This window comes from Papilio polytes, unplaced genomic scaffold (genome assembly GCF_000836215.1).
Source record: "Papilio polytes unplaced genomic scaffold, Ppol_1.0 DF823923.1, whole genome shotgun sequence".
Classification (NCBI taxonomy): Eukaryota; Metazoa; Arthropoda; class Insecta; order Lepidoptera; family Papilionidae; genus Papilio; species Papilio polytes.
The window spans coordinates 552,684-567,393 of record NW_013525281.1 but is presented as its reverse complement, the minus strand read 5'-3'; the positions used below and the strand labels follow the sequence as shown (position 1 = coordinate 567,393).

Sequence of the window (14,710 nt, the reverse complement as noted above, 5' to 3'; positions counted from 1 at the left end):
TTTTAATTAAAGAAAGAAACAAAGAAAGTGTGTGTTTACGCTTTATTATATTAGTATAAATAATTGAAATAGCAATAAACATACTCTTCCACTGTTTTCTAACATAGGAAGGGTCATAGACTCGAGGGAGGAGAATGGAAAGGAATATTTAACTGACCCTATAGTTAAATTTAAATTTACAAGTCTCTTAACGCCTATAGATGGCGGTAATTGATATTTAAATATTAATTACGTGATAAATTCAGATTAAAATCATTGCATATGACGTTTAATCCAGGCTTAACCTCACTGTGACCGCTAATCAGCTTATAATTGCAGCTACCTTTAGTACTAGCTATATGTTTATTTTGTTATTTTCATTAAATTATTAACTTATACATATTATCAATGCGAAAATTTAGATGGATGGATGTTTGTTAGAAGATATCTCCAAAACAGCTGAATGGATTTAGATGACATTTGACACAGATGTATGACAGTCTGGACGAACACATAGGCATTAAATAACTAAGTTTTTTATAGTTCTATCTCTCCCTTCTATTCATATGTCCCCAAAGTAGAGGGTGTCCACAGTACGCCGCCAGCTCGCTCTGTCCTGGGCTCTGCGTTGTGTCTCGGACTATGACAGCCCGATTGCATTGTAAATCATATTTTACGACAAATTCCATGGTATGGCTATAACGTCCCTTATATTCGTTTGGAAAAAAAACAAAGACGACAAGAGTAAAAATAAAGTTTATTGGAAACTAACTGTACTTCGCGACTTCGTCCCCGTAAAATTAAAAAAAATAATAAAAGATATAGCCTTTGTTACTCACAAAAATACCTTTTTAATGGTGAAAGATTTTATGAAATCAGTCCATTAGTTTTTTAGTTATTTTAATGCATATAAAAATACAAATCTTTCCTCTTTATAATATTCGTATAGAAACAGATTACTAAGCTGTAGGTAATTAATTTCATGACCATCATAAGACTTAAGAATTTAGATTTTTTAGATACTCCAATTTTATTGATAACATATTGTTATTTTGGTAGGTTGTTTAATTTAAAACTATTATTGTCTAAAATAGCCGTAAAATGTTTACAGCAAACTTTTTTCAATCCAACAATCGGACCGTCGCTATCAGAATAATAAACTGTAAATGTGAAGTAATTTAAAATAATACCAGTTTGAATAATATTCATTGATTCGCAACAATAGTTCAGTTAATTATCACAATTGTTCGATTCATACAGATAATTGGAGAGATTGTGCCCAATTTTACTCTGTTGAATTGTTAATGTCAATGATTGTTGATTGTTTGAGATATAAAACCAATAGATGGAGTTACTTGTATTCTAAATGTCGATGGCATGTTTCAAAATGGCGAATTTATGTGTATTAAAGTAATCAACGATTTCTTTTTGACCAACTCTCCATTAAATTAATCTAATTATAGGAAATTAATGCCTTATTTTATTAATATTAGCTATATAATATTAGCCAGTGCGAGGCGCGACGCGACCGCGATACATCCTTAATCCTCGCCCTGAAGAAGGACCCTCGCAGGGTCTGAAATTGGTCGGTGCCGTCACCGGAAAAAGAAAAGTATACGTGAGTAAGCCGTAAATAATTAATTATAAAATGTCTCACGAAAGTTTAAATAATTTAATATTAGCTAGTTACGATGTCTTATTTGTTGTTATTTTATTACTGTACTAGCTGTTCCCGTGCGACTTCATCCGCATAGAATTATGAAAATTTTCTTTTATTGTTTACATCTGTCAGATTATCAATTACAAATGTCAAAATTATATGACATGATGACAACCTAGCTTCCTTGATGTTGGCAGCAAATTATAGTCTCTTTCCCACATTAGGGTTTTTATCCAATACCCCCTAAGTTTAATGACGTTAAAATAAATAGTCTAAAGCGTGACGTAAGTGTATGGCTTTTTATTAAAAAAAGAATCATTCAAAAATATGCTGTAATTGCTGACATTTTAGGCAACAAAGAAGTGTATGTTTACGCTTTATTATAATAGTATATAGACAGATTACATATTGCAGTTATAGATTTAGTTTTTTGATGTCGCATTTTATATACTGACATTATTTATGTCCCTCATTTTATACAGTGAAATAGGAAAGAATGTTTCTTACTAGATTGTTAAGAAACTGTCTTCATTTTCTTTTTCCATCCATTTGCAAGATGTCCAAACTATGATACGACCTGACACTCGCATGTGGAGTAATTAATGAGACCCTTAAACTTTGCCGACATCATTATCGTCAAAACAATCGAATGAAAAAGTTAAATAATAAAATTTTACGAACAAACTTTAATATTTCAGTTAAGCGTTCATTCAAGAATTTCAATATAATTTTCATCGTGATGGAATCGTTAAACGTTTAATCGTTGTTAGAGTTCTATTTCAGTTTCGAACTGAAAGAGCTTCTACAAATGTTTAGACAACTCAACTACCGATCGAGTTTCAGTTCAATTCCATGTTGCCGTGTACATCTCGCCTTTCTTATCCTACGTAAGTATACAATGAATTTTCGTCCAGCTTAATCTATCTTCTGTCAGTCAATCTCTGATCATGTGACCTTTCAAAATCAATCCATCTCTTTCAATATCTTCTCTTACCTTTACCCGTGTACCCTTGTCAAGTACACCAGTTACGTATTTTCGATTTTTTACATTCGTTAATCCCATCGTTCCCTGTAATTTCGTTTTAATTATTTAATCCATTTATCTTTATATGTAAATTATATTCAAATATGATCTTGATATTCTTTGATTTGAAAACGTTATTATCTTGTCCGCAAGATTTCTGCGGTAATCCGTATTCATTATAATTTATAATTAGATTAATTTTAACTGACCCGTACCCTCTCAACGAAGAATATTTAATGAAGCTATAGGTTGTGTGAAATGCCACCTTAATACGCACACCATTGACTAAACTATCGCACAACGGTTGTGCGATTGTCGTATACTTATACAAGCGATTGCAAACGGACACCGGTCAGTTTGTACTGTCAGAAAAAGGTCTTTACAGGATGTTTATATATATCTATACTAATATTATAAAGAGGAAAGAATTGTGTTTTTGTATGTATTGAAATAACTCAAAAACTACTGCCGATTTCACTATTAAAAAGCTATAAAATCAGTGAGTAAGATAGACTATGTTAATTATTATTTTTTTAATGTCACGGGGAACATCTAGTTAATAATATTTTCAGTGTAATATGTGTACAATACACTATTCATGCACAATGAACATCATGTAACACAAAGTCAGATTTAGTAAACGCTCGCATCCACAGAATGGATTCAACAAATTGTCTTAACTTCGTTAACAGAAGCAATTTCATTTTCATTTTCACAGAACTGCATTTGTGCGGGAAATGTTCTACAAACAAGATTGAGGTTAGCGTATTAAAGGTCCATATCTTAGTAATGTTATAAATGCAAAAGTATAGGTGGATGGATTTTGATGGCATTTGAAATACATGTAGAGGAAAGACTGGAAGAATAATTAGGCTATTTGCTTTTTTTCATTCCACGTACGGAGTCGTGGACTATAGCTAGCATAATTTATAACACATTAATTTTATCATCTCAACAAAAAAGAACTATATGACTTTTAAAATTAATTTTTTTTTTTTAGTTTTCTTTAGAAAGGTACAGATTAAACATTTTTATTTGGAACAAAAGGTCTGGCAGCGGTGGGATTCGAACCCACGCCTCCGAAGAGACTGGTGCCTTAAACCAGCGCCTTAGACCGCTCGGCCACGCTACCTTGTTTATTTATTTTCCGAACAAACGAAAAGTTTAGAAAATGCTTTCATTTTATAAATCCTCCTTGTATTTCACCGGGTGTTTCTAAGAGTTTTTACTAAAAAACTTCGAGTCTCTTCAATCATTTCGAAATATTAACGAACGAAATACTGATATTTTGTCGCCTTCGATATTTCAGTTTGGAAAAACTTTTTGTTTGCCCTTTTTAAAGTCTTCTGAGAAATAGACGTCGGTACATTTTATTTATAGGATTAAATTTAAAAGAATATAAACATTCTATAAAATATGATATAGGTATATTAGCGGTCGGGTTATACCAATGAGTAAAAATGTTCGTAACTTAGTCGGATTATACATCTCGAAACGATAAAGTTACGTGGCGGTTTCTGCTGTATGCATAATACGGTGTTTAGTCAGTATCGACGGAGTTTTAAAATATAATGATTGTTGGAAATACGAAATAATGCCGGGTGGCAACAGCGCACGGAGGAGCGGCAACAGTGCACGGCGGAGCGGTAACAGCGCACAGCTGAGAGGCAACAGCGCACGGCGGAGTGATAATAGCACAATTCTAAGCTGCATCAGTACACTGCAGAGCGGCAACAGCGCACAGCGGAGCGGCCGCCGCTGAAAGCTCGTGCGGCGGCGCTCCCAGCGCATTCGTAGTACGCAGCGGAGTCCGTAAAAATAATAAAACAATATAATTTAGTTACGAACTATTTCTTTATTTACACTATTTAGTTTTTAATTTCTATAACAATTTAATTCTATTGATTTTTTCAGTATAAGACTTTTTATCACGTGTACCTCAAACTCTCAGGTTTAGCTGGAGGGTATTTGCCGAGCGCAGTTTAACGTTGGTTTCGATTAAATTCTGCTGTGCATTTGACATCAATGCAATCAGTTTTTATTTAAAAGTCGGCTTTATTCGAAATCTTTTTTCAAGTATATTACTTTTCATGCCATACATTTTTAGAGTAGTTTTTAAATTTACTTGTTACAACATATGTCATATTATCATCGATACGCGTTTCCTTGCAGATCTAGTTTCATTCACGTTTCATTTTTGAAACATAAATTATTGCTAGGAGTTAGCTTGTAATAAATTCTTCTAGGTGACTGGCGTTGGCATTTACAACTCCTATGAGAGCCGTATGTATGACGTCACCGCCTAGCTCCGTCCAACATTCATCTCTCTAATCTAACTCAAGGGAGATATCGCTCTGTTCTATTTAGAGCGGGCACACCTTCAACTAAACTATCGCACAACAGTTGTGCGATTGTCGATTGTTTCGCAGCCAATTCCACTGTTTTTGCACAACTAAAAATCAAGTAGTTTGCGCTCTTCCATTTAAACTCACAGGAATCGAAGCGCGATTAAACAGTTCTGCGATAGTTTAGAAATATTGAGGCTATTATCTATCTATACTCTATACTATTATAATAAAGCGTAAACACACGCTTCTTTCTTGCCTAAGATGTTAGCAATTATAGCATAATTTCGAATAATTTTTTTTATAATAAAAAACCTTACACTTACGTCATGCTTTAGGCTATTTAATTCCACGCCATTAAACATACGGGTTAATATTTTGGATAAAAACCCTAATGTTGGAAAGAGACCATAAGTTGCTGCCAACATCACAAAAGTAAAATTGCCATATGGTTATTGGTATTTTGACATTTGCAATTGATTATTCGACACATGTAAACAATAAAATAAAATTTTCATAAATTTATGCGGATGAAGTCGCACGGGAACAGCTAGTTTAATATATATCACAAATAAAGATATGAAATTCTACTTAAATACGTTAGTATAAGTGTACGACAAAAGTTAAGTTAAGTTAAGTAGTCATTATGCTGGTATTAGAGGAACTGTCTAAATCTAGGCAAGTTCTAAGAACATTCAAACCTCTGAAGGCTGAATTCTGAAACGACATTTAAATTATAAAAAAGGCTTAGCTCCGCTTAAACACCAAATTCCATTGGAAGTCTAATGTCCACATTGTAATCGGCAATTACGAAACGAAGTAAGATTCGTTTGAATATCCGACCGAGACAATTTGGCACAGTTTTAACATCCAAATTTAATACCAAAGTTACCTTCAATTATTCTTATTAATTTCGTAAGATATGTATAGACTTTGTAAATAATAAAACTTTAATTAATAAATATGAGACCGGCAACATCTTACATAGAGAAATGTAAAGAAAGTGGTGTAGTCAAAGGACAAAGCTGAGATCTGTCGCCAGGTTGAGTGTGACGGAGCATTCTTGCACAGATCATATGTCGCAAAGGAAAGAACCACTTCCCTTCTCTCTTTGAAATACGAGCAAGTTCACTTGGTTTTGAATAGGAAACTGTGGGTTAACACGAAACGTTAAATGCGAAAACTAAAAATACACACTCTTTAAAAAATTCAAATAAAATTCGATGAAAAATAAGACTTGTGTTATGTAATAAGCATTCAGAAAAACAAACCAAATATTTGTTTCAACGCTTCTTTGTTCTTTCTTTCCATAATTTAAGTTTTGTGTAAATGATCGTATTTATCGCATCTGAATTATAACTTTGAGATATATTAAATCAACCTAAATTCAATGGAACCTAAAAATCATCATCCGTTCATAGCTAGTTCATTAGAGATATCATTAGAGATGCTTTTTATAAATTGTAAACTCATGAATCATTCTGTTTAAAGTTACAGCCGTCTTTTGTTTTTAAAACAATTATTAAAACTTCTCATAAGAAATGGAGCATGTAGAAGTTATAAGGGACTATAAATGAATTAAGGCTTTTTCCACTAAGCGACTATAAACCAGTGGCACTGCTTTTGCTAATATGTATGTTTATAACTCGGTCAGTCGCTTGGTGGAAACGGTAATACGCTGACCTACAAAGAATTCTAAAGGCAACAAGGGTCTTTTACTAACATACATTCTAAACAATGCTAACATCTTGTACAGATTTCTATGCACGGTAGTCATTATTTTTTACTACACAATTTACAAAGATTAAATAGCAAATTACGCAGATGTAAAAGAATATGTAATGAATTAAGGCTCAAGTAAACGTACATTAAATTTAAAATTCACAAACATTTACATATAATTGAGTGAATTTTAAATGTCCTTTTGAAGGTTTTTTAACATCAGGACCATCATCAAGTTGCCCTTGTCACTACAAAGGGTCGGTAAAGTATGTGTCCATGTTCTGGTTTGTAATTCCAGAAAAATATTTCACGGCTTCCTATAGGCTAATGTTTCCATGGTAATAATAATACATTGCCAATGTAGTTATAGACCAGCGGCAGTATAGAACAAAGTTTTCTTTACTAATATTTTAAAGAGAAAGATTTGTATTTATGGATTTTTGTATGTATTTAATTTACGCAATAAATACTAGGTCGATTTTAAAATTTCTTTTACCTTTAGAAAGGTTATTTAAGTGTAAGTAATATAGGCTATATTTTATTACTAAATGTTCCCCTACAACTTCATCTGCGTGGAATTATAAAAACGTTGTTTTATTGTTTCCATTTGTTAAATTCTTAATTGCAAATGTCAAAATACCAATTACCTTACTATGGCAACCTTGCTTCCTTGATGTTCGCAACAATTTATGGTCTCTATTCCACATTAGTGTTTTATCCAAAATATTCACCCCCTAAGTTTAATGGCGTGAAAATATATAGCCTAAAGCGTGACGTAAGCGTAGGGCTTTTTATTAAATAAAGAATTATTCAAAAATATGTTGTAATTGCTATCATCTTAAGCAACAAAGAAGTGTGTGTTTACGCTTCATTATAATAGTATAGATAATTGTGAATATTGGCTTTTCTATACTAAAAGAATACAATGAAATGAACCGTAGATTGATCTCAATTTATATAATAAATATAAATCTCAAGTAACAAAGCAATTTACGCGCCGACTTAGATTAATTGTCTGTTGAAAAGCTTTGGGCCTTTCTGCCTTTATTTAGATTAAGTTCCATTTGAAGAAATCTCGGATACATCAAAGATTTTCGTATTGATTTCTACAATATATTTAGGTGAAAACTAGCTGCCAAATACACGAAATCAAAGCAACTTGAATAGTAGCCTATGTGTTCTTTCATGTTCTACATCTGTGCCAAATTTTAGCAAGATCCGTGGACCCATTCTATAGATAAGTGGTAACAAACACCTATTCATGTATCTCAACATTTACTTACAATTTAAAAAAAAATCAAGAAGTCAAATATCTTGTGCTCCAGAAAACAGGAAAACTGTTAACGGAAGAAAACTAGTACTGAAATGTAAGTTAGTAATTTACAGTAATACACTATTATCAAGCTCTCGAAGAATCCTAATGCGGCCTATAAATGTTTGCTAAAAGAATTGTCAACTGATATTTTTATTTGCTTCAAAATTTTCATGCGAACGAAAAGCCTAGCATTTATTCCATAACGAAATACAGAGTTTTCCACGTTTTGATTTTTTTGTTGTAAAATCCAACGCTGCTGTCCGAATATCTAACAATGTCCAAATGACTTTAATTAAAAATTTATCAAATATATTCAATAATCCCCTTGAAGCCTGTTTTGCTAAAATTATAGAATGGAAAAGAGCAAGAGGACTTATCTCTAAGAGTTGACGATCGTTAGCTTTGGATAAAGAATGGCTATCTAACGAGAAGTTTTCCTGCGCGACAACCAGTTGCATTGCTATTACTAAGACCAGTATTTCTCTGGCACGATCAGTCGTTCGGTAAAAACGGTTTCGCACTGCCATCTGCCATCATCACACTGCCACTTATCACCTGCGCTAGTAGCTGAACCAGTAGAAGCAGTTACTTCGACTGCTAGCGCAGTTGTGGCCGCGGAGAAGTGCAAAAGAGTACCCGTAGCCTGGTCACAATACGTAAACAGAACCATAGAAGGTAGCTGTGCTCCTGTTCTCTTTCTAGTAAGAGTTGTTATAGGGGAGGATAAAAGAATAACAGTTAAAGTCTAGAAAAGAAAAAATAAACAATGGTTTTAAAAACATTTTATTAAACAGGGTATTTAGTGTTGGAAGCAGACGAGGGCAACCATTCAGTGCCCGCGCCTGCCTCCAACTGACGAGATTCTGCCGCACACGATGCGATGTGGGGAAGTTACCGCATGCGCACAAAGTTCATTGCTCATTCAAGGCAACTATCGTCTAATACATTTTTACATTTAAACTTTAACCTGTGATAGGATGCAAACATTCGTTTCCGCGTCTAGATGTAGTGCAGTTATTTAGAAAACATGCAATAAAATGTTCGAAACAATAGTTTTTTTTGCGATTATTACTGAAAACTTGTGTTCTTGTTCCTATTAGTGCTACTAACTAGAATTTATTAACTACTAGCTGTTCCCGTGCGATTTCGTAAGCATTAAATTATTTGTTTATATGTGTCAAATTGTCAATTGCAAATGTCAAAACGACATGACATGACGTGACAAACCTTAGCAATCTTTCTCAATGTTAGCAGCAACTTATGGTCTCTTTCCCACATTAGGTTTTTTATCCAAAATATTTACCTTCTAAGTTTAATGACGTGAAAATATATAGCCTAAAGCATGATGTAAGTGTAGGGCTTTTTATTAAATAAAGAATTATTAAAAAATATGCTGTAATTGCTGACATCTTAGGCAACAAAGAAGTGTGTGTTTACGCTTTATTATAATAGTATAGATAGATATAGATCAAGGAAGTAGTTACAGTTAACAATGGCTTCTATCAATTGATTATTGCTGACGTAACTGCTTGTTATTAGATTATCAATTATAATGTCAATAATCAAGATTCGAAAGATAATTGGAAGCAGTTCTCAAAAATATATTCAAATTAACTTGTGCCTGCGACTCCGTCCGCGTGGAATTAAAAAAACAAAAGTGAGTAGAGTGTTCTTTCAGACTATCCTCTACATCTACACTAAATTTCATCGAAATCTGTTTAGTCGCTTAAGCTACAAATTTTAATAAACATCCATCCATCTAAACTTTCGCATTTATAATATTACATTGATAAAGTTTACCCAAAAAATGTCTATTATTTCAATCTATACTACTATAATAACGCGTAAACACACACTTCTTTGTTGCCTAAGATGTCAGTAATCACAGCATATTTTCGAATAACTCTCTTTTTAATAAAAAGCGGTATAGCATACGTCACGCTTTAGGCTATATATTTTCACGCCGTTAAACTTTGGTTAAAAACCCTAATGTGGGAAAGAGACCATAAGTTGTTGCCAACATCAAGGAAGCAAAGTTGCCATGGTTTGTCTTCATGTCATTTGACAAAGGTGTACAATAAAATGATTTTTTATAATTTAATGCGGATGAAGTCGCATGGGAACAACTAGTTGTGGAATAAGATTAAAATAGAAGAAAACATAAGCAATTTAAATCTTATATCTGTAACAATAAATTAGTATAATAAAAACAAACCTAAAGGAACAGATGTAACAAATAGTCTGGGAGCAAAGTTAGCTTGTTCCTCACCAGCTTGAAACAAATTGCCGTTAAAACCGCAACTTTGTTTCTTTTAAGTTATACACCTCTATCTGAAGCAAGGTAAAATATTACGTACAAATTCAAACTAAATGTTAGAAGAATATTCACTATCATTTATACTGTGAAAAAGCTAACAGACGTGTTACTTGAGACATGAGACAAAGACAAGTATGAGTTTAAATGAAAAATATTTTATGATAGACGAGTAGTCAGGCCAGACGTTCTTTGTATGCGATGTAACCACCCAAAGTATTGTCATCTGATATCAGATAATACCAACGTTGTCTGTCTTTCCCAATCTCTTCCCAGTTGCTTGGAGATATTTCAGGTCTTCAGCGTCTCTTTAGCGGTATCTCATACTCAGCAATTGACAGCATTTGTGGGCTTTGTTTCTCCCGTGATGAAAACAACCTCAAACTTACAAATTGATTTAGGTTTTTAACCGAGGACAACAAAATCCGATCCCTATTTGTATTGTCCTTGTTTTCCGTTTCAAAACAAATAGAAAGAAAACCTCTCCAGTTGTAGCAAATAACGAAAATGTATCGAGGTTGAAATCTGTTTGTTTTGACGTGATATTGACCGTTACCGTGAACTGTATTGCGTTAAAGAACTGGTAGATATTTTTGTCTTTATTTTCTCAAAAGGATTAAAAAGAATGACGAATCTTCTTATTTTTATACTAATGTTATAAACGGGAAAGTTTATTTGCATCACAAATGGCTTCACTGATCTCGATATTTGGTATAGTTGTGGAACAGACTACGCACGTAAGATACGCGAGAACAAAGACAAAAAGCTTGTATGATGGCATTTTTTATTATCTTTATGGTAACGATTTAAACCGAGAGCGTCGGTGGCTCAGTGGTTTGAACACTTGACTTGTAATCAGGTCTTGGGTTCGAATCCCGCCGTACCAATGTGATTTTCGATTTTTCGAATTTTCATATGTACATAATTTACCCGACGTTCTTACGGTGAAGGAAAACATCGTGATGCAACCTGCACATATCGGCGAAGAAATTCAAAGATATGTGTGAAGTCAACCAACCCGCACTAGGCCAGCGTGGTTGTCTATGGACTAGTCACCCCATATTAGGGTAGGCTCCGAGCCCCTCGGTGGAGACGTGTAGTGAGCTGGTAATGATGAACGATTTAAATATGAGTAACTTTAAAGCACGCACACCTTTGACTGTACTATCGCAAAACTGTCTATTCGCAGTAAACAGTTGAATGAACTGCGAAACAATCGAAAAACGCACAAAAGTTGTGCGATAGATTAGTCAAAGGCGTGTGCCGAACTTGTGTATTCCTTAGGGATAATCAAGGGTGATAAGTCACCAAATATTCATCATTTATACGGCAATAGTAAATTACACAGTTCGACACTTCACTAACCTTGTCTCGGAATCCTTATTACCCTGAGGATATCAAAATAGCCTTTAGCAATAAGTCAGGACGTTTATTGTCAAACTTGTACAATTCGGGTCGGCTGATATTTATTACCATCAAAGGAATATTAGAAACGCGTGTGACTTGAATGTCCTTCGCTGTGTAGTTCGTTAATAAAATGATTTCGTCTTATGTCTGGTCCAGTCGAGTCTTAATCCATTTTAAGTAAAGGACGGATAGCTAAATAGGTCTAATAGAAGATATCAAGAGATATCTTTTTGTAATACTATATAATAATATTAAATTTTATAAAGAAATTTGTTGATATTAGAGTTCATAAATAGAAATTTGATTTTTGGATGACCTATTTCTACAAATGCTATTATAAAAGACATTTTTTCACTGCAGATAATATTTCAATATTGCAAGACTCGAGAAAGGGAATTTCAACGTTATACTGTGATAATAAAGAAGATTTTGCGGAAACCGTTTGAAGCATTTTAATGTTTAGATTATGCAATATGTGCAGTGCCCGCTTTGGCGCCAAATCTCTAAATAATTGGATTTCGATACGAAACAAGATAAGAACTATTGTATTCTGTGGATCAGTAACCTACTCTATGACCAGATTGTGGTCAAAGAGTATGTTATAGTGTCTGTAGAAGTGACATCGTATTGAACTTCACATAAGTTAGATAAACGAATATAAATTATTAATTAAAATTCTTAACTACGGTCCTTCAAAGTATTAGTTCGTTGGAATTTTGATTAAATTCAAATTATTTTCTATTGACAGGTTTTTCTCGTTTGATAATAATTTTATCGGCGTCGTAAATATACGTTTTAATTAGCATATAACCTTCTGCGTTAAAACAATACATTAATTTTATAAAACCTTTTTCAAAATACATGTTTATGTACTTTATATATTAGTTGTAATGGAAATAATTAACATGAATAAATTCTAAATGACAAAGAACCCTGCATGGGTCTGTTTATTAAAGGGTTTTTTTTCTCAAACTTTCATAGAAACCGAATTGGTGTCGATGACGTTACATGTGCATGAGACTGAGCTAAAATATCCATTGTAGTTGTTTGTAAAATTTATAGCCAGTGTTTCATGGAAGTACTCGTATTGGCAACGAGGCTGCAAGCTCATGTCGTCGCACGCGGCACTTGACTAATGGAGTCGTGATAGAGGAAATTTGTTGAACATCCTCCAGTGTCGTTAGCAATAAAGAAATAAAATCAATTTTAAAATGTATTCATTACTAGTATCTAATCCAGTGATACTTTGAGGGCCGTGAACTCCAGGATACATATGGGATACAAAGTTAAGGATTCATAAGTTGAACAGGTTCCAAAGGTGTCATTAAGGGGAGTCACTGCTAAAGTTAAGACATGGTTCATACCAACAGTTGAACTGCGGAATACAAACCATATGATCGTACCCTTAACCAATAAGCTAATGGCAATTTATTGAAATTGACCGTTGATATACACACGTAGATTTGGATCGAAATGTTCATTTGAAGTATAACAGAGCAGAGATATCGTTTAATCTGTATTACAACTGCCAAAGCGAATGCATACATTATATAGCCTGTATTTAGATATCAATGTATCTAAATTATTTATACCATTATTATATTTTCTTCTTTCGTCATAGTTTATTAAGACAACTCAATATGTTAAGCTCTAAAATATTTTATTTTTGTTACAATTATAATGACTTCGACTTTTCAAACTCCATATTTTCTTGTAGACGTGTAGATGTTTTGCGTTTGGTTGTGTTTCTCTTTGCTATGTAGTACTGTAGGAGGCCAGTTGAGGGCGCCTCCACCAGCAACCAGAGCGGCAACGCGACTGCAAAGCTGCTGACGATAAACCCAGTCACCATCAACATCTGAAGACGAAATACGCACTTTATTGAATCTTAAACATCTATAAAAGGTCTTTATTTTTAATTGTGACTTTCCAGTCACGATAATGGATGTAGGTGTATCTTTTGATGAAAATATCTATAACAACGCAGTACAATAGCAACAATAATTGTTGGCGATCAATTTGCTGCACTCTGTTTTACCACCATTTGTTTCAGGCAACTGGCCCACCAGAATACGGTAGCGTAGGACGAGAGAGTGGGTTTGCACCAGCGTAACTAGTAACACTTCAATCCATTCAATATGTACCTTGGCTATATCACAATAGTAACATCTAGCAAAGAGAATAAATCTTACATTTGTATAAGCAGTGATGTGAATAAGCTGGGTGTGACTGGCAGTATACAGTCTAATGGAGAGGAAGTGGACAAGAAACGCGCAGTAGGACAACCGGCTCGGCGCTCTCCAACCCGACCACTCGAAGAAGCCGCGATATATCTCTGGTAATACATGAAGATGAAATATAAAGAACATAAATAAAATTAACGTCATAAATAAAAATAATAAAGTCAAAACTTACTTTCATATTTAACAACAAATCCGAAGATTAAAATAGCGACGAGCAAACCGAAGAAGGGTTTAGCTGTTATGGCATAGAGTAAACTCAGATGCAAGGGGTGTTGCGCCGGGTTATAGAATGTACTGCCTAGGAACATTGGCACGACGCACACTGGTAGCAAAGCCCAGTACACGTAACGGTACTTCTAAAACATTTTAATTTTGAACATTAGTACAACCTTCCAATACTAATCATACTGCACACTAATATTATAAATGCGAAAGTTTAGATGGATGGATGTTTGTTAGAGTTTGTAGCATAAACGGCTTAACGGATTTTGATGAAATTTGGTATAGATGTAGAGGATAGTCTGGAAGAACACATAGGCTACTCGCTTTTGTTTTTTTTAATTCCAAAGCTGGTACTTCTATAGATCTATACTGCTCTATCTAATGTTAAATCTATGACTTAGTGTTGATAATCCTATGAATTAAAAAAACATTTTTAAGTTTCTCTGGCATTGGTATTACAGCTGCTTGTTTATCAACTT

The 14,710-nt window shown here is 33.8% G+C and overlaps 1 non-coding gene across 1 annotated transcript; it reads right to left on the bottom strand.

Annotated features, from left to right (window-relative positions):
• Nucleotides 1–3,713: 3,713 nt before the first annotated feature.
• On the bottom strand, nt 3,714–3,795 carry Trnal-aag. The gene has a single exon. It is a non-coding gene; the product is annotated as a tRNA-Leu (tRNA).
• Between the last annotated feature and the right edge of the window lie 10,915 nt (nt 3,796–14,710).